Source organism: Pleurodeles waltl, chromosome 3_2, assembly GCF_031143425.1.
Source record: "Pleurodeles waltl isolate 20211129_DDA chromosome 3_2, aPleWal1.hap1.20221129, whole genome shotgun sequence".
In the NCBI taxonomy this organism is placed as follows: Eukaryota; Metazoa; Chordata; class Amphibia; order Caudata; family Salamandridae; genus Pleurodeles; species Pleurodeles waltl.
The window spans coordinates 89,990,532-90,010,647 of NC_090441.1; positions in this window are offsets into that span (position 1 = coordinate 89,990,532).

A 20,116-nucleotide genomic window follows, 5' to 3' on the forward strand; every position below is an offset into this window, starting at 1 on the left:
GTGGGCATCACCTTCGCCCCAGGCACCTCAGCCCCTGCCCCTGTCACCTGAGCTGCCCTCAGTGAGGATGCCATTGACCTCCTCAGGTCACTCACTGTTGGGCAGTCTACCATTTTGAATGCCATCCAGGGTTTAGAAAGGGAGTTGCAACAAACAAATGCATTCCTGGAGGGCATTCATTGTGGCCAGGCTGCCCTTCATCGAACATTTCAAACTCTGGCCTCAGCACTGATGGCAGCCATTGTCCCTGTGTCTAGCCTCCCCCCTCCAACTTCCTCCACCCAAACCCAATTCCCTGTACCTCTGCCTATCCCAAGGACACCATCAGACCAGCCTGCACACACCTCACCACACAAGGGAAGGTCAGGCAAACATAAGCACCACACATCCCACAGGCACTCACGCAAGCATCACACACATGCAGACACACCAACATCCACTGCCTCCACTGTGTCCCCCTCCTCCTCGTCTCCCTCCTCCCTCCCAGTCTTGTCTACACTCACACCTGCATGCACTACCACTACAGCCACTACGCCCCGCACCAGCACACCCACCACCACACCCCGCTCATGTGCACTCACCACCCCCACTACCATTCACACGTCCCCTGTGTCCTCTCCCAGTGTGTCTGTGACACCCCCTCCCAAGATACACAAATGCAGGCACACACCCACCCAACATACATCCACCTCACGACAGCCTCCAACGCATGCATCTGCACCCAAAGCCACAAACGTTACACCTCCTACAACCACCACCTCTTCCTCCACTTCCAAACCCCCTCCAGCTACCCGTCCCAGTGTCTCCAAACAACTTCTCCTGTCCACCCTTAACCTATTTCCCACCACCCCCGTCCAACTCATAGGTCCCGTACTATCACCTCAGCCACAAAATCACTGGGACCAGTGGTGCCTGTTGTCACAGGTATGTGGAGTGCAACGGCCACCAGGCCAGCCATTGTATCACAGAGCCAGAGCACAGCCAGTCCCCCCGTGAAGCACCAGAAGTTGGCCAGTGCCCGGTGGGAGAGGGGGAAGACTCCAGCAACCCAAGCCGCTCACAGGGGCCCCGGGGGGAGTGTGGACTCAGCTGTGACTCCTCCCGCAGGGGGGGAAGGGGCAGAAGAAACCCGCAAAATCTGTGAGGAGCAGCACGGCGGAGAAGACCGCCATCATCCCCGCTGGCCAGGAGGCCACCACCAGCCCCATCGCCGCTGCCCAGGACGCCACCGCCAGCCCCATCGTCGCTGTCCAGGAGGACCCCGCCAGCCACAGCCCAACTGCACAGGAGTGCCCCGCCAGCCACAGCCCAGCTGCCCATGAGGACCCCGCCAGCCACAGCCCTGCCCAGGAGGGCCCCGCCAGCCACAGCCCAGCTGCCCAGGAGGACCCCGCCAGCCACAGCCCAGCTGCCCAGGAGGGCCCCGCCAGCCACAGCCCAGCTGCCCAGGAGGACCACGCCAGCCAAAGCCCAGCTGACCAATGAAGGACAGCCAGCCCCAGTCCAGCGAGGCAATGAAGGACTGCCAAGTCAAGCACCGCTGAACAGGGCAAGCACCGCTGAACAGGGCAAGGACCGCCAAGTCAAGCACCGCTGAACAGGGCAAGCACCGCTGAACAGGGCAACGACCGCCAAGTCAAGCACCGCTGAACAGGGCAAGCACTGCTTGTGAGAAAGTAGCCTCTTTCTAGCCTTGTTACCCCCACTTTTGGCCTGTTTGTGAGTGTATGTCAGGGTGTTTTCACTGTCTCACTGGGATCCTGCTAGCCAGGGCCCAGTGCTCATAGTGAAAACCCTATGTTTTCAGTATGTTTGTTATGTGTCACTGGGACCCTGCTAGTCAGGACCCCAGTGCACATAAGTTTGTGACCTATAGGTATGTGTTCCCTGTGTGATGCCTAACTGTCTCACTGAGGCTCTGCTAACCAGAACCTCAGTGGTTATGCTCTCTCTTTGCAAATTGTCACTAACAGGCTAGTGACCAATTTTACCAATTTACATTGGCATACTGGAACACCCTTATAATTCCCTAGTATATGGTACTGAGGTACCCAGGGTATTGGGGTTCCAGGAGATCCCTATGGGCTGCAGCATTTCTTTTGCCACCCATAGGGAGCTCTGACAATTCTTACACAGGCCTGCCACTGCAGCCTGAGTGAAATAACGTCCACGTTATTTCACAGCCATTTTACACTGCACTTAAGTAACTTATAAGTCACCTATATGTCTAACCTTTACCTGGTAAAGGTTGGGTGCTAAGTTACTTAGTGTGTGGGCACCCTGGCACTAGCCAAGGGGCCCCCACATTGTTCAGGGCAAATTCCCCGGACATTGTGAGTGCGGGGACACCATTACACGCGTGCACTACACATAGGTCACTACCTAGATGTAGCTTCACAATGGTAACTCCGAATATGGCCATGTAACATGTCTATGATCATGGAATTGCCCCCTCTATACCATCCTGGCATAGTTGGCACAATCCCATGATCCCACGGGTCTCTAGCACAGACCCTGGCACTGCCAAACTGCCTTTCCCGGGGTTTCACTGCAGCTGCTGCTGCTGCCAACCCCTCAGACAGGTTTCTGCCCTCCTGGGGTCCAGCCAGGCCTGGCCCAGGAAGGCAGAACAAAGGACTTCCTCAGAGAGAGGGTGTTACACCCTCTCCCTTTGGAAAATGGTGTTAGGGCTGGGGAGGAGTAGCCTCCCCCAGCCTCTGGAAATGCTTTCATGGGCACAGATGGTGCCCATTTCTGCATAAGCCAGTCTACACCGGTTCAGGGACCCCTCAGCCCTGCTCTGGCGCGAAACTGGACAAAGGAAAGGGGAGTGACCACTCCCCTGACCTGCACCTCCCCTGGGAGGTGCCCAGAGCTCCTCCAGTGTGCTCCAGACCTCTGCCATCTTGGAAACAGAGGTGCTGCTGGCACACTGGACTGCTCTGAGTGGCCAGTGCCAGCAGGTGACATCAGAGACTCCTTCTGATAGGCTCCTTCAGGTGTTGCTAGCCTATCCTCTCCCCTAAGTAGCCAAACTCTCTTTTCTGGCTATTTAGGGTCTCTGTCTTTGGGGATTCCGTAGATAACGAATGCAAGAGCTCATCCGAGTTCCTCTGCATCTCTCTCTTCACCTTCTGCCAAGGAATCGACTGCTGACCGCGCTGGAAGCCTGCAAAACTGCAACAAAGTAGCAAAGACGACTACTGCAACTCTGTAACGCTGATCCTGCCGCCTTCTCGACTGCTTTCCTGGTGGTGCATGCTGTGGGGGTAGTGTGCCTCCTCTCTGCACTAGAAGCTCCGAAGAAATCTCCCGTGGGTCGACGGAATCGTGCCCCTGCAACCGCAGGCACCAAAGAACTGCATCACCGGTACACTGGGTCTCCTCTCAGCATGACGAGCGAGGTCCCTTGAATCCAGCAACTCTGTCCAAGTGACTCCCACAGTCCAGTGACTCTTCAGTCCAAGTTTGGTGGAGGTAAGTCCTTGCCTCCCCACGCCACACTGCATTGCTGGGAACCGTGACTTTTGCAGCTACTCCGGCCTCCGTGCACTTCCGGCGGAAATCCTTTGTGCACAGTCCAGCCTGGGTCCACGGCACTCTAACCTGCATTGCACGACCTCCTAAGTTATCCTCCGGCGACGTGGGACTCCTTTGTGCATCTTCGGGTGAGCACCGTTTCACTCCACTTCATAGTGCCTGTTCCGGCACTTCTGCGGGTGCTGCCTGCTTCTGAGAGGGCTCCTTGTCTTGCTCGACGCTCCCTCTGTCCCCAGACGCAATTGGCGACATCCTGGTCCCTCCTGGGCCACAGCAGCATCCAAAAACCCTAACCACACGAATTGCAGCTAGCAAGGCTTGTTAGCGGTCTTTCTTCAGGAAAACACTTCTGCACGACTCTCCACGGCGTGAGGGATCCATCCTCCAAAGGGGAAGTTCCTAGCCCTTGTCGTTCCTGCAGAATCTTCAGCTTCTACTGTCCAGTAGCAGCTTCTTTGCACCCACAGGTGGCATTTCCTGGGCATCTGCCCATCTCCGACTTGCTTGTGACTTTTGGACTTGGTCCCCTTGTTCCACAGGTACCCTCGTTTGGAAATCCATCGTTGTTGCATTGCTGATTTGTGTCTTTCCTGCAGAATTCCCCTATCATGACTTTTTTGTCCTTTGGGGAACTTTAGTGCACTTTGCACTCACTTTTCAGGGTCTTGGGGTGGGCTATTTTTCTAACCCTAACTGTTTTCTTACAGTCCCAGCGGCCCTCTACAAGGTCACATAGGTTTGGGGTCCATTCGTGGTTCGCATTCCACTTTTGGAGTATATGGTTTGTGTTGCCCCTATCCCTATGTGTCCCCATTGCATCCTATTGTAACTATACATTGTTTGCACTGTTTTCTAATACTATTACTGCATATTTTGGTATTGTGTACATATATCTTGTGTATATTTGCTATCCTCATACTGAGGGTACTCACTGAGATACGTTTGGCATACTGTCATAAAAATAAAGTACCTTTATTTTTAGTATATCTGTGTATTGTGTTTTCTTATGATATTGTGCATATGACACTAGTGGTACTGTAGGAGCTTCACTCGTCTCCTAGTTCAGCCTAAGCTGCTCTGCTAAGCTACCATTATCTATCAGCCTAAGCTGCTAGACACCCTATACACTAATAAGGGATAACTGGGCCTGGTGCAAGGTGTAAGTACCCCTTGGTACTCACTACAAGCCAGTCCAGCCTCCTACACCGCTGAACAGGGCAAGGACCGCTGAGTCAAGCACCGCTGAACAGGGCAAGCACCGCTGAACAGGGCAAGGACCGCCAAGTCAAGCACCGCTGCACAGGGCAAGGACCGCCAAGTCAATCACCGCTGAACAGTGCAAGCACCGCTCAACAGGGCAAGGACCGCCAAGTCAAGCACCGCTGAACAGGGCAAGCACCGCTGAACAGGGTAAGGACCGCCAAGTCAAGCACCGCTGAACAGGGCAAGGACCGCCAAGTCAAGCACTGCTGAACAGGTCAAGCACCGCTGAACAGGGCAACGGCTGCCAAGTCAAGCACCGCTGAACAGGGCAAGCACCGCTTGTAAGGAAATGCCTCCTTGGCATGGTTACCCCCTGACTTTTTGCCTTTGCTGATGCTATGTTTTGAATTGAAAGTGTGCTGAGGCCTGCTAACCAGGCCCCAGCACCAGTGTTCTTTCCCTAACCTGTACTTTTGATTCCACAATTGGCACACCCTGGCACCCAGATAAGTCCCTTGTAACTGGTACCTCTGGTACCAAGGGCCCTGATGCCAGGGAAGGTCTCTAAGGGCTGCAGCATGTATTATGCCACCCTAGAGACCCCTCACCCAGCACAGACACACTGCTTACCAGCTTGTGTGTGCTAGTGAGAACAAAATGAGTAAGTCGACATGGCACTCCCCTCAGGGTGCCATGCCAGCCTCTCACTGCCTATGCAGTATAGGTAAGACACCCCTCTAGCAGGCCTTACAGCCCTAAGGCAGGGTGCACTATACCATAGGTGAGGGTACCAGTGCATGAGCACTGTGCCCCTACAGTGTCTAAGCAAAACCTTAGACATTGTAAGTGCAGGGTAGCCATAAGAGTATATGGTCTGGGAGTCTGTTTTACACGAACTCCACAGCACCATAATGGCTACACTGAAAACTGGGAAGTTTGGTATCAAACTTCTCAGCACAATAAATGCACACTGATGCCAGTGTACATTTTATTGTAAAATACACCACAGAGGGCACCTTAGAGGTGCCCCCTGAAACTTAACCGACTATCTGTGTAGGCTGACTGGTTCCAGCAGCCTGCCACACTAGAGACATGTTGCTGGCCCCATGGGGAGAGTGCCTTTGTCACTCTGAGGCCAGTAACAAAGCCTGCACTGGGTGGAGATGCTAACACCTCCCCCAGGCAGGAGCTGTAACACCTGGCGGTGAGCCTCAAAGGCTCACCCCTTTGTCACAGCACCGCAGGACACTCCAGCTAGTGGAGTTGCCTGCCCCCTCCGGCCCCGGCCCCCACTTTTGGCGGCAAGGCCGGAGAAAATAATGAGAATAACAAGGAGGAGTCACTGGCCAGTCAGGACAGCCCCTAAGGTGTCCTGAGCTGAGGTGACTCTAACTTTTAGAAATCCTCCATCTTGCAGATGGAGGATTCCCCCAATAGGATTAGGGATGTGACCCCCTCCCCTTGGGAGGAGGCACAAAGAGGGTGTACCCACCCTCAGGGCTAGTAGCCATTGGCTACTAACCCCCCAGACCTAAACACGCCCTTAAATTTAGTATTTAGGGGCTCTCCCTGAACCTAGAAATCAGATTCCTGCAACTACAAGAAGAAGGACTGCCTAGCTGAAAACCCCTCCAGAAACTCACCGGCCTGTCTCCTGCCTTCCAAAGAACTCTGCTCCAGCGACGCCTTCCAAAGGGACCAGCGACCTCTGAATCCTCTGAGGACTGCCCTGCTTCGACGACGACAAGAAACTCCCGAGGACAGCGGACCTGCTCCAAAAAGACTGCAACTTTATCCAAAGGAGCAGCTTTAAAGAACCCTGCAATCTCCCCGCAAGAAGCGTGAGACTTGCAACACTGCACCCGGCGACCCCGACTCGGCTGGTGGAGAACCAACACCCCAGGGAGGACCCCCGGACTACTCTACGACTGTGAGTACCAAAACCTGTCCCCCCTGAGCCCCCACAGCGCCGCCTGCAGAGGGAATCCCAAGCTTCCCCTGACCGCGACTCTCTGAAACCTAAGTCCCGACGCCTGGAAAAGACCCTGCACCGCAGCCCCCAGGACCTGAAGGACCGGACTTTCACTGCAGAAGTGACCCCCAGGAGTCCCTCTCCCTTGCCCAAGTGGAGGTTTCCCCGAGGAAGCCCCCCCTTGCCTGCCTGCAGCGCTGAAGAGATCCCTTGATCTCTCATTGACTTCCATTGCGAACCCGACGCTTGTTCTAACACTGCACCCGGCCGCCCCCGCGCCGCTGAGGGTGAAATTTCTGTGTGGGCTTGTGTCCCCCCCGGTGCCCTACAAAACCCCCCTGGTCTGCCCTCCGAAGACGCGGGTACTTACCTGCTGGCAGACTGGAACCGGGGCACCCCCTTCTCTCCATTGAAGCCTATGCGTTTTGGGCACCACTTTGAACTCTGCACCTGACCGGCCCTGAGCTGCTGGTGTGGTAACTTTGGGGTTGCTCTGAACCCCCAACGGTGGGCTACCTTGGACCAAGAACTGAACCCTGTAAGTGTCTCACTTACCTGGTAAAACTAACAAAAACTTACCTCCCCCAGGAACTGTGAAAATTGCACTGTGTCCACTTTTAAACTAGCTATTTGTGAATAACTTGAAAAGTATACATGCAATTGAAATGATTCAAAGTTCCTAATGTACTTACCTGCAATACCTTTCAAACAAGATATTACATGTTAAATTTGAACCTGTGGTTCTTAAAATAAACTAAGAAAATATATTTTTCTATAACAAAACCTATTGGCTGGATTTGTCTCTGAGTGTGTGTACCTCATTTATTGTCTATGTGTATGTACAACAAATGCTTAACACTACTCCTTGGATAAGCCTACTGCTCGACCACACTACCACAAAATAGAGCATTAGTATTATCTCTTTTTACCACTATTTTACCTCTAAGGGGAACCCTTGGACTCTGTGCATGCTATTCCTTACTTTGAAATAGCACATACAGAGCCAACTTCCTACATTGGTGGATCAGCGGTGGGGTACAAGACTTTGCATTTGCTGGACTACTCAGCCAATACCTGATCACACGACAAATTCCAAAATTGTCATTAGAAATTGATTTTTGCAATTTGAAAAGTTTTCTAAATTCTTAAAAGTCCTGCTAGGGCCTTGTGTTAGTCCCTGTTAGCATTTTTCTTTTAGAGTTTAAAAGTTTGGTAAAAGTTTGAATTAGATTCTAGAACTAGTTTTAGTTTCTTAAAAAGTATTCCAACTTTTAGAAGCATAATGTCTAATACAGATGTGAATGTGGTGGAACTCGACACCACACCTTACCTCCATCTACAGATGAGAGAGCTAAGTTCACTCTGTAAACTAAAGAAAATAGCAATGGGCTCCAGACCTTCCAAACTACAGCTCCAGGAGCTGTTGGCAGAGTTTGAAAGAGCCAACCCCTCTGAGGATGGCAACACAGAGGATGATGATAGTGACTTGGAGGGTGATTCTCCCCCACCAGTCCTATCTAGGGAGAACAGGGCCTCTCAAGCCCTGACTCCACAAATAATAGTCAGAGATGCTGGTTCCCTCACAGGAGGGACCAACAACTCTGAAATCACTGAGGATAACTCCAGTGAAGAGGACATCCAGTTAGCCAGGATGGCCAAAAGATTGGCTTTGGAAAGACAGATCCTAGCCATAGAAAGGGAAAGACAAGAGATGGGCCTAGGACCCATCAATGGTGGCAGCAACATAACTAGGGTCAGAGATTCTCCTGACATGTTGAAAATCCCCAAAGGGATTGTAACTAAATATGAAGATGGTGATGACATCACCAAATGGTTCACAGCTTTTGAGAGGGCTTGTGAAACCAGAAAAGTGAACAAATCTCACTGGGGTGCTCTCCTTTGGGAAATGTTCACAGGAAAGTGTAGGGATAGACTCCTCACACTCTCTAAAAAAGAGGCAGAATCTTATGACCTCATGAAGGGTACCCTGATTGAGGGCTTTGGATTCTCCACTGAGGAGTATAGGATTAGATTCAGGGGGGCTCAAAAATCCTCGAGCCAGACCTGGGTTGACTTTGTAGACTACTCAGTAAAAACACTAGATGGTTGGATTCAAGGCAATGGTGTAAATGATTATGATGGGCTGTACAATTTATTTGTGAAAGAACACCTATTAAGTAATTGTTTCAATGATAAACTGCATCAGCATCTGGTGGACCTAGGACCAATTTCTCCCCAAGAATTGGGAAAGAAGGCGGACCATTGGGTCAAGACTAGGGTGTCCAAAACTTCCACAGGGGGTGACCAAAAGAAAGGGGTCACAAAACCTCCCCAGGGGAAAGGTGGTGAGACAGCCAAAAACAAAGATAGTAAAGAGTCTTCTACAGGCCCCCAAAAACCTGCACAGGAGGGTGGGCCCAGAGCCTCTTCACAAAACAATTCTGGGTACAAGGGTAAAAACTTTGATCCCAAAAAGGCCTGGTGTCGTAACTGTAGTCAGTCTGGACACCAAACTGGAGACAAGGCCTGTCCCAAGAAAGATACCACTTCTAACTCCCATCCAGCTAAAACTGGAATGGCCAGTCTCCAAGTGGGATCAACAGTGTGCCCAGAGCAAATCAGGTGTCACACTGAAGCTACATTAGTCTCTGAGGGTGGGGTGGATTTAGCCACACTGGCTGCCTGGCCCCCTAACATGCAAAAATACAGGCAGCAGCTCTTAATTAATGGGACAAGTGTAGAGGGCCTGAGGGATACAGGTGCCAGTGTCACTATGGTGACAGAGAAACTGGTTTCCCCTGGCCAATACCTGACTGGACAAACTTATCCAGTCACCAACGCTGACAATCAGACTAAAGTACATCCCATGGCTATGGTAACTTTAGAGTGGGGAGGGGTCAATGGCCTGAAACAGGTGGTGGTCCCCTCAAATATCCCAGTAGACTGTTTGCTTGGAAATGACCTGGAGTCCTCAGCATGGGCTGAGGTAGAACTGAAAACCCATGCAGCCATGCTGGGTATCCCTGAACTGGTGTGTGTCAAGACTAGGGCACAGTGCAAGGCACAGGGTGAAAAAGTAGAGCTGGAGTCTGGAAAAATGGCCCAGCCTACCAAGAGACAAGGAAAGTCAGCTGGGAAACCAGCTGCAACACAACACCAAAAAGAGAACCTCTCTTCTCAGGAAGAAGTTCTGCCCTCTGAGGGAACTGAGCCTATGGAGCTGGAACCTTATCAGGTTGAGCTCTTGGGCCCAGGGGGACCCTCAAGGGAAGAGTTGTGTAAGGGACAAGAAACCTGTCCCTCTCTTGAAGGCCTTAGGCAGCAAGCTGCTGAAGAGTCCAAAGGCAAGAAAAATGGAACACATAGGGTCTATTGGGAAGATGGACTCCTGTACACTGAGGCAAGAGATCCCAAACCTGGTGCCACTAGGAGAGTGGTAGTGCCTCAGGGTTTCAGAGAGTTTATTCTGACCTTAGCCCATGATATTCCCCTTGCTGGGCATTTGGGACAAACCAAGACGTGGGAGAGGTTAGTCAACCACTTCTACTGGCCCAATATGTCCCAGAAGGTTAAGGAGTTTTGCCTCTCCTGCCCCACCTGTCAAGCCAGTGGTAAGACAGGTGGGCACCCAAAGGCCCCCCTCATTCCACTTCCAGTGGTGGGGGTCCCCTTTGAAAGAGTGGGTGTGGACATAGTTGGTCCACTAGAACCTCCCACAGCCTCAGGAAATATGTACATCCTAGTAGTAGTGGATCATGCTACTAGGTATCCTGAAGCTATTCCCCTTAGGTCGACTACTGCCCCTGCAGTAGCCAAGGCCCTCATTGGTATCTTTACCAGAGTGGGTTTCCCTAAGGAGGTGGTTTCTGACAGAGGTACCAACTTCATGTCAGCTTACCTAAAACACATGTGGAATGAGTGTGGAGTGACTTATAAATTCACTACACCATATCATCCACAAACTAATGGCCTTGTTGAGAGATTCAACAAGACATTAAAGGGCATGATCATGGGGCTCCCAGAAAAACTCAAAAGGAGATGGGATGTCCTCCTGCCATGTCTGCTTTTCGCTTACAGAGAGGTGCCTCAGAAGGGAGTAGGATTCTCACCCTTTGAACTTCTGTTTGGCCACCCTGTAAGGGGACCACTTGCTCTTGTTAAAGAAGGCTGGGAGAGACCTCTTCATGAGCCTAAACAAGACATAGTGGACTATGTACTTGGCCTTCGCTCAAGGATGGCAGAGTACATGGAAAAGGCAAGTAAAAACCTTGAGGCCAGCCAACAACTCCAGAAGTTGTGGTATGACCAAAAGGCTGCACTGGTTGAATTCCAACCAGGACAGAAAGTCTGGGTTCTGGAGCCTGTGGCTCCCAGGGCACTCCAGGACAAATGGAGTGGCCCTTACCCAGTACTAGAAAGGAAGAGTCAGGTCACCTACCTGGTGGACCTGGGCACAAGCAGGAGCCCCAAGAGGGTGATCCATGTGAACCGCCTTAAGCTCTTCCATGACAGGGCTGATGTAAATCTGTTGATGGTAACAGATGAGGACCAGGAAGCTGAGAGTGAACCTCTCCCTGATCTCCTCTCATCAGACCCTAAAGATGGCTCAGTAGATGGAGTGATCTACTCAGACGCCCTCTCTAGCCAGCAGCAGTCTGACTGCAGGAAGGTCCTGCAACAGTTTGCTGAACTCTTTTCCCTAACCCCGGGTCAGACACACCTGTGTACCCATGATGTGGACACAGGAGACAGCATGCCTGTCAAAAACAAAATATTTAGACAGTCTGACCAAGTTAAGGAAAGCATCAAGGTGGAAGTCCACAAGATGCTGGAATTGGGAGTAATTGAGTATTCTGACAGCCCCTGGGCTAGCCCAGTGGTCTTAGTCCCCAAACCTCACACCAAAGAAGGAAAGAGAGAGATGAGGTTTTGTGTGGACTACAGAGGTCTCAACTCTGTCACCAAGACAGATGCTCATCCCATTCCTAGAGCTGATGAGCTAATAGACAAATTAGGGGCTGCCAAATTCTTAAGTACCTTTGACTTAACAGCAGGGTACTGGCAAATCAAAATGGCCCCTGGAGCAAAAGAAAAGACAGCATTCTCCACACCTGATGGGCATTATCAGTTCACTGTTATGCCCTTTGGTTTAAAGAATGCCCCTGCCACCTTCCAAAGGTTGGTGAATCAAGTCCTTGCTGGGCTGGAATCCTTTAGTGCAGCTTATCTTGATGATATTGCTGTCTTCAGCTCCACCTGGCAGGATCACCTGGTCCACCTGAAGAAGGTTTTGAAGGCTCTGCAATCTGCAGGCCTCTCTATCAAGGCATCCAAATGCCAGATAGGGCAGGGAACTGTGGTTTACTTGGGACACCTTGTAGGTGGAGGCCAAGTTCAGCCACTCCAGCCTAAGATCCAGACTATACTGGACTGGGCAGCTCCAAAAACCCAGACTCAAGTCAGGGCATTCCTTGGCTTGACTGGGTACTACAGGAGGTTTGTGAAGGGATATGGATCCATTGTGACAGCCCTCACAGAACTCACCTCCAAGAAAATGCCCAAGAAAGTAAACTGGACTGTAGAATGCCAACAGGCATTTGACACCCTGAAACAAGCTATGTGCACAGCACCAGTTCTAAAAGCTCCAGATTACTCCAAGCAGTTCATTGTGCAAACAGATGCCTCTGAACATGGGATAGGGGCAGTTTTGTCCCAAACAAATGATGATGGCCTTGACCAGCCTGTTGCTTTCATTAGCAGGAGGTTACTCCCCAGGGAGCAGCGTTGGAGTGCCATTGAGAGGGAGGCCTTTGCTGAGGTTTGGTCCCTGAAGAAGCTGAGACCATACCTCTTTGGTACTCACTTCCTAGTTCAGACTGACCACAGACCTCTCAGATGGCTGATGCAAATGAAAGGTGAAAATCCAAAACTGTTGAGGTGGTCCATCTCCCTACAGGGAATGGACTTTGTAGTGGAACACAGACATGGGACTGCCCATGCCAATGCAGATGGCCTTTCCAGGTTCTTCCACTTAGAAAATGAAGACTCTCTTGGGAAAGGTTAGTCTCATCCTCTTTCGTTTGGGGGGGGGGGTTGTGTAAGGAAATGCCTCCTTGGCATGGTTACCCCCTGACTTTTTGCCTTTGCTGATGCTATGTTTTGAATTGAAAGTGTGCTGAGGCCTGCTAACCAGGCCCCAGCACCAGTGTTCTTTCCCTAACCTGTACTTTTGATTCCACAATTGGCACACCCTGGCACCCAGATAAGTCCCTTGTAACTGGTACCTCTGGTACCAAGGGCCCTGATGCCAGGGAAGGTCTCTAAGGGCTGCAGCATGTATTATGCCACCCTAGAGACCCCTCACCCAGCACAGACACACTGCTTATCAGCTTGTGTGTGCTAGTGAGAACAAAATGAGTAAGTCGACATGGCACTCCCCTCAGGGTGCCATGCCAGCCTCTCACTGCCTATGCAGTATAGTTAAGACACCCCTCTAGCAGGCCTTACAGCCCTAAGGCAGGGTGCACTATACCATAGGTGAGGGTACCAGTGCATGAGCACTGTGCCCCTACAGTGTCTAAGCAAAACCTTAGACATTGTAAGTGCAGGGTAGCCATAAGAGTATATGGTCTGGGAGTCTGTTTTACACGAACTCCACAGCACCATAATGGCTACACTGAAAACTGGGAAGTTTGGTATCAAACTTCTCAGCACAATAAATGCACACTGATGCCAGTGTACATTTTATTGTAAAATACACCACAGAGGGCACCTTAGAGGTGCCCCCTGAAACTTAACCGACTATCTGTGTAGGCTGACTGGTTCCAGCAGCCTGCCACACTAGAGACATGTTGCTGGCCCCATGGGGAGAGTGCCTTTGTCACTCTGAGGCCAGTAACAAAGCCTGCACTGGGTGGAGATGCTAACACCTCCCCCAGGCAGGAGCTGTAACACCTGGCGGTGAGCCTCAAAGGCTCACCCCTTTGTCACAGCACCGCAGGACACTCCAGCTAGTGGAGTTGCCTGCCCCCTCCGGCCCCGGCCCCCACTTTTGGCGGCAAGGCCGGAGAAAATAATGAGAATAACAAGGAGGAGTCACTGGCCAGTCAGGACAGCCCCTAAGGTGTCCTGAGCTGAGGTGACTCTAACTTTTAGAAATCCTCCATCTTGCAGATGGAGGATTCCCCCAATAGGATTAGGGATGTGACCCCCTCCCCTTGGGAGGAGGCACAAAGAGGGTGTACCCACCCTCAGGGCTAGTAGCCATTGGCTACTAACCCCCCAGACCTAAACACGCCCTTAAATTTAGTATTTAGGGGCTCTCCCTGAACCTAGAAATCAGATTCCTGCAACTACAAGAAGAAGGACTGCCTAGCTGAAAACCCCTCCAGAAACTCACCGGCCTGTCTCCTGCCTTCCAAAGAACTCTGCTCCAGCGACGCCTTCCAAAGGGACCAGCGACCTCTGAATCCTCTGAGGACTGCCCTGCTTCGACGACGACAAGAAACTCCCGAGGACAGCGGACCTGCTCCAAAAAGACTGCAACTTTATCCAAAGGAGCAGCTTTAAAGAACCCTGCAATCTCCCCGCAAGAAGCGTGAGACTTGCAACACTGCACCCGGCGACCCCGACTCGGCTGGTGGAGAACCAACACCCCAGGGAGGACCCCCGGACTACTCTACGACTGTGAGTACCAAAACCTGTCCCCCCTGAGCCCCCACAGCGCCGCCTGCAGAGGGAATCCCAAGCTTCCCCTGACCGCGACTCTCTGAAACCTAAGTCCCGACGCCTGGAAAAGACCCTGCACCGCAGCCCCCAGGACCTGAAGGACCGGACTTTCACTGCAGAAGTGACCCCCAGGAGTCCCTCTCCCTTGCCCAAGTGGAGGTTTCCCCGAGGAAGCCCCCCCTTGCCTGCCTGCAGCGCTGAAGAGATCCCTTGATCTCTCATTGACTTCCATTGCGAACCCGACGCTTGTTCTAACACTGCACCCGGCCGCCCCCGCGCCGCTGAGGGTGAAATTTCTGTGTGGGCTTGTGTCCCCCCCGGTGCCCTACAAAACCCCCCTGGTCTGCCCTCCGAAGACGCGGGTACTTACCTGCTGGCAGACTGGAACCGGGGCACCCCCTTCTCTCCATTGAAGCCTATGCGTTTTGGGCACCACTTTGAACTCTGCACCTGACCGGCCCTGAGCTGCTGGTGTGGTAACTTTGGGGTTGCTCTGAACCCCCAACGGTGGGCTACCTTGGACCAAGAACTGAACCCTGTAAGTGTCTCACTTACCTGGTAAAACTAACAAAAACTTACCTCCCCCAGGAACTGTGAAAATTGCACTGTGTCCACTTTTAAACTAGCTATTTGTGAATAACTTGAAAAGTATACATGCAATTGAAATGATTCAAAGTTCCTAATGTACTTACCTGCAATACCTTTCAAACAAGATATTACATGTTAAATTTGAACCTGTGGTCCTTAAAATAAACTAAGAAAATATATTTTTCTATAACAAAACCTATTGGCTGGATTTGTCTCTGAGTGTGTGTACCTCATTTATTGTCTATGTGTATGTACAACAAATGCTTAACACTACTCCTTGGATAAGCCTACTGCTCGACCACACTACCACAAAATAGAGCATTAGTATTATCTCTTTTTACCACTATTTTACCTCTAAGGGGAACCCTTGGACTCTGTGCATGCTATTCCTTACTTTGAAATAGCACATACAGAGCCAACTTCCTACATTGGTGGATCAGCGGTGGGGTACAAGACTTTGCATTTGCTGGACTACTCAGCCAATACCTGATCACACGACAAATTCCAAAATTGTCATTAGAAATTGATTTTTGCAATTTGAAAAGTTTTCTAAATTCTTAAAAGTCCTGCTAGGGCCTTGTGTTAGTCCCTGTTAGCATTTTTCTTTTAGAGTTTAAAAGTTTGGTAAAAGTTTGAATTAGATTCTAGAACTAGTTTTAGTTTCTTAAAAAGTATTCCAACTTTTAGAAGCATAATGTCTAATACAGATGTGAATGTGGTGGAACTCGACACCACACCTTACCTCCATCTACAGATGAGAGAGCTAAGTTCACTCTGTAAACTAAAGAAAATAGCAATGGGCTCCAGACCTTCCAAACTACAGCTCCAGGAGCTGTTGGCAGAGTTTGAAAGAGCCAACCCCTCTGAGGATGGCAACACAGAGGATGATGATAGTGACTTGGAGGGTGATTCCCCCCCACCAGTCCTATCTAGGGAGAACAGGGCCTCTCAAGCCCTGACTCCACAAATAATAGTCAGAGATGCTGGTTCCCTCACAGGAGGGACCAACAACTCTGAAATCACTGAGGATAACTCCAGTGAAGAGGACATCCAGTTAGCCAGGATGGCCAAAAGATTGGCTTTGGAAAGACAGATCCTAGCCATAGAAAGGGAAAGACAAGAGATGGGCCTAGGACCCATCAATGGTGGCAGCAACATAACTAGGGTCAGAGATTCTCCTGACATGTTGAAAATCCCCAAAGGGATTGTAACTAAATATGAAGATGGTGATGACATCACCAAATGGTTCACAGCTTTTGAGAGGGCTTGTGAAACCATAAAAGTGAACAAATCTCACTGGGGTGCTCTCCTTTGGGAAATGTTCACAGGAAAGTGTAGGGATAGACTCCTCACACTCTCTAAAAAAGAGGCAGAATCTTATGACCTCATGAAGGGTACCCTGATTGAGGGCTTTGGATTCTCCACTGAGGAGTATAGGATTAGATTCAGGGGGGCTCAAAAATCCTCGAGCCAGACCTGGGTTGACTTTGTAGACTACTCAGTAAAAACACTAGATGGTTGGATTCAAGGCAATGGTGTAAATGATTATGATGGGCTGTACAATTTATTTGTGAAAGAACACCTATTAAGTAATTGTTTCAATGATAAACTGCATCAGCATCTGGTGGACCTAGGACCAATTTCTCCCCAAGAATTGGGAAAGAAGGCGGACCATTGGGTCAAGACTAGGGTGTCCAAAACTTCCACAGGGGGTGACCAAAAGAAAGGGGTCACAAAACCTCCCCAGGGGAAAGGTGGTGAGACAGCCAAAAACAAAGATAGTAAAGAGTCTTCTACAGGCCCCCAAAAACCTGCACAGGAGGGTGGGCCCAGAGCCTCTTCACAAAACAATTCTGGGTACAAGGGTAAAAACTTTGATCCCAAAAAGGCCTGGTGTCGTAACTGTAGTCAGTCTGGACACCAAACTGGAGACAAGGCCTGTCCCAAGAAAGATACCACTTCCAACTCCCATCCAGCTAAAACTGGAATGGCCAGTCTCCAAGTGGGATCAACAGTGTGCCCAGAGCAAATCAGGTGTCACACTGAAGCTACATTAGTCTCTGAGGGTGGGGTGGATTTAGCCACACTGGCTGCCTGGCCCCCTAACATGCAAAAATACAGGCAGCAGCTCTTAATTAATGGGACAAGTGTAGAGGGCCTGAGGGATACAGGTGCCAGTGTCACTATGGTGACAGAGAAACTGGTTTCCCCTGGCCAATACCTGACTGGACAAACTTATCCAGTCACCAACGCTGACAATCAGACTAAAGTACATCCCATGGCTATGGTAACTTTAGAGTGGGGAGGGGTCAATGGCCTGAAACAGGTGGTGGTCTCCTCAAATATCCCAGTAGACTGTTTGCTTGGAAATGACCTGGAGTCCTCAGCATGGGCTGAGGTAGAACTGAAAACCCATGCAGCCATGCTGGGTATCCCTGAACTGGTGTGTGTCAAGACTAGGGCACAGTGCAAGGCACAGGGTGAAAAAGTAGAGCTGGAGTCTGGAAAAATGGCCCAGCCTACCAAGAGACAAGGAAAGTCAGCTGGGAAACCAGCTGCAACACAACACCAAAAAGAGAACCTCTCTTCTCAGGAAGAAGTTCTGCCCTCTGAGGGAACTGAGCCTATGGAGCTGGAACCTTATCAGGTTGAGCTCTTGGGCCCAGGGGGACCCTCAAGGGAAGAGTTGTGTAAGGGACAAGAAACCTGTCCCTCTCTTGAAGGCCTTAGGCAGCAAGCTGCTGAAGAGTCCAAAGGCAAGAAAAATGGAACACATAGGGTCTATTGGGAAGATGGACTCCTGTACACTGAGGCAAGAGATCCCAAACCTGGTGCCACTAGGAGAGTGGTAGTGCCTCAGGGTTTCAGAGAGTTTATTCTGACCTTAGCCCATGATATTCCCCTTGCTGGGCATTTGGGACAAACCAAGACGTGGGAGAGGTTAGTCAACCACTTCTACTGGCCCAATATGTCCCAGAAGGTTAAGGAGTTTTGCCTCTCCTGCCCCACCTGTCAAGCCAGTGGTAAGACAGGTGGGCACCCAAAGGCCCCCCTCATTCCACTTCCAGTGGTGGGGGTCCCCTTTGAAAGAGTGGGTGTGGACATAGTTGGTCCACTAGAACCTCCCACAGCCTCAGGAAATATGTACATCCTAGTAGTAGTGGATCATGCTACTAGGTATCCTGAAGCTATTCCCCTTAGGTCGACTACTGCCCCTGCAGTAGCCAAGGCCCTCATTGGTATCTTTACCAGAGTGGGTTTCCCTAAGGAGGTGGTTTCTGACAGAGGTACCAACTTCATGTCAGCTTACCTAAAACACATGTGGAATGAGTGTGGAGTGACTTATAAATTCACTACACCATATCATCCACAAACTAATGGCCTTGTTGAGAGATTCAACAAGACATTAAAGGGCATGATCATGGGGCTCCCAGAAAAACTCAAAAGGAGATGGGATGTCCTCCTGCCATGTCTGCTTTTCGCTTACAGAGAGGTGCCTCAGAAGGGAGTAGGATTCTCACCCTTTGAACTTCTGTTTGGCCACCCTGTAAGGGGACCACTTGCTCTTGTTAAAGAAGGCTGGGAGAGACCTCTTCATGAGCCTAAACAAGACATAGTGGACTATGTACTTGGCCTTCGCTCAAGGATGGCAGAGTACATGGAAAAGGCAAGTAAAAACCTTGAGGCCAGCCAACAACTCCAGAAGTTGTGGTATGACCAAAAGGCTGCACTGGTTGAATTCCAACCAGGACAGAAAGTCTGGGTTCTGGAGCCTGTGGCTCCCAGGGCACTCCAGGACAAATGGAGTGGCCCTTACCCAGTACTAGAAAGGAAGAGTCAGGTCACCTACCTGGTGGACCTGGGCACAAGCAGGAGCCCCAAGAGGGTGATCCATGTGAACCGCCTTAAGCTCTTCCATGACAGGGCTGATGTAAATCTGTTGATGGTAACAGATGAGGACCAGGAAGCTGAGAGTGAACCTCTCCCTGATCTCCTCTCATCAGACCCTAAAGATGGCTCAGTAGATGGAGTGATCTACTCAGACGCCCTCTCTAGCCAGCAGCAGTCTGACTGCAGGAAGGTCCTGCAACAGTTTGCTGAACTCTTTTCCCTAACCCCGGGTCAGACACACCTGTGTACCCATGATGTGGACACAGGAGACAGCATGCCTGTCAAAAACAAAATATTTAGACAGTCTGACCAAGTTAAGGAAAGCATCAAGGTGGAAGTCCACAAGATGCTGGAATTGGGAGTAATTGAGTACTCTGACAGCCCCTGGGCTAGCCCAGTGGTCTTAGTCCCCAAACCTCACACCAAAGAAGGAAAGAGAGAGATGAGGTTTTGTGTGGACTACAGAGGTCTCAACTCTGTCACCAAGACAGATGCTCATCCCATTCCTAGAGCTGATGAGCTAATAGACAAATTAGGGGCTGCCAAATTCTTAAGTACCTTTGACTTAACAGCAGGGTACTGGCAAATCAAAATGGCCCCTGGAGCAAAAGAAAAGACAGTATTCTCCACACCTGATGGGCATTATCAGTTCACTGTTATGCCCTTTGGTTTAAAGAATGCCCCTGCCACCTTCCAAAGGTTGGTGAATCAAGTCCTTGCTGGGCTGGAATCCTTTAGTGCAGCTTATCTTGATGATATTGCTGTCTTCAGCTCCACCTGGCAGGATCACCTGGTCCACCTGAAGAAGGTTTTGAAGGCTCTGCAATCTGCAGGCCTCTCTATCAAGGCATCCAAATGCCAGATAGGGCAGGGAACTGTGGTTTACTTGGGACACCTTGTAGGTGGAGGCCAAGTTCAGCCACTCCAGCCTAAGATCCAGACTATTCTGGACTGGGCAGCTCCAAAAACCCAGACTCAAGTCAGGGCATTCCTTGGCTTGACTGGGTACTACAGGAGGTTTGTGAAGGGATATGGATCCATTGTGACAGCCCTCACAGAACTCACCTCCAAGAAAATGCCCAAGAAAGTAAACTGGACTGTAGAATGCCAACAGGCCTTTGACACCCTGAAACAAGCTATGTGTACAGCACCAGTTCTAAAAGCTCCAGATTACTCCAAGCAGTTCATTGTGCA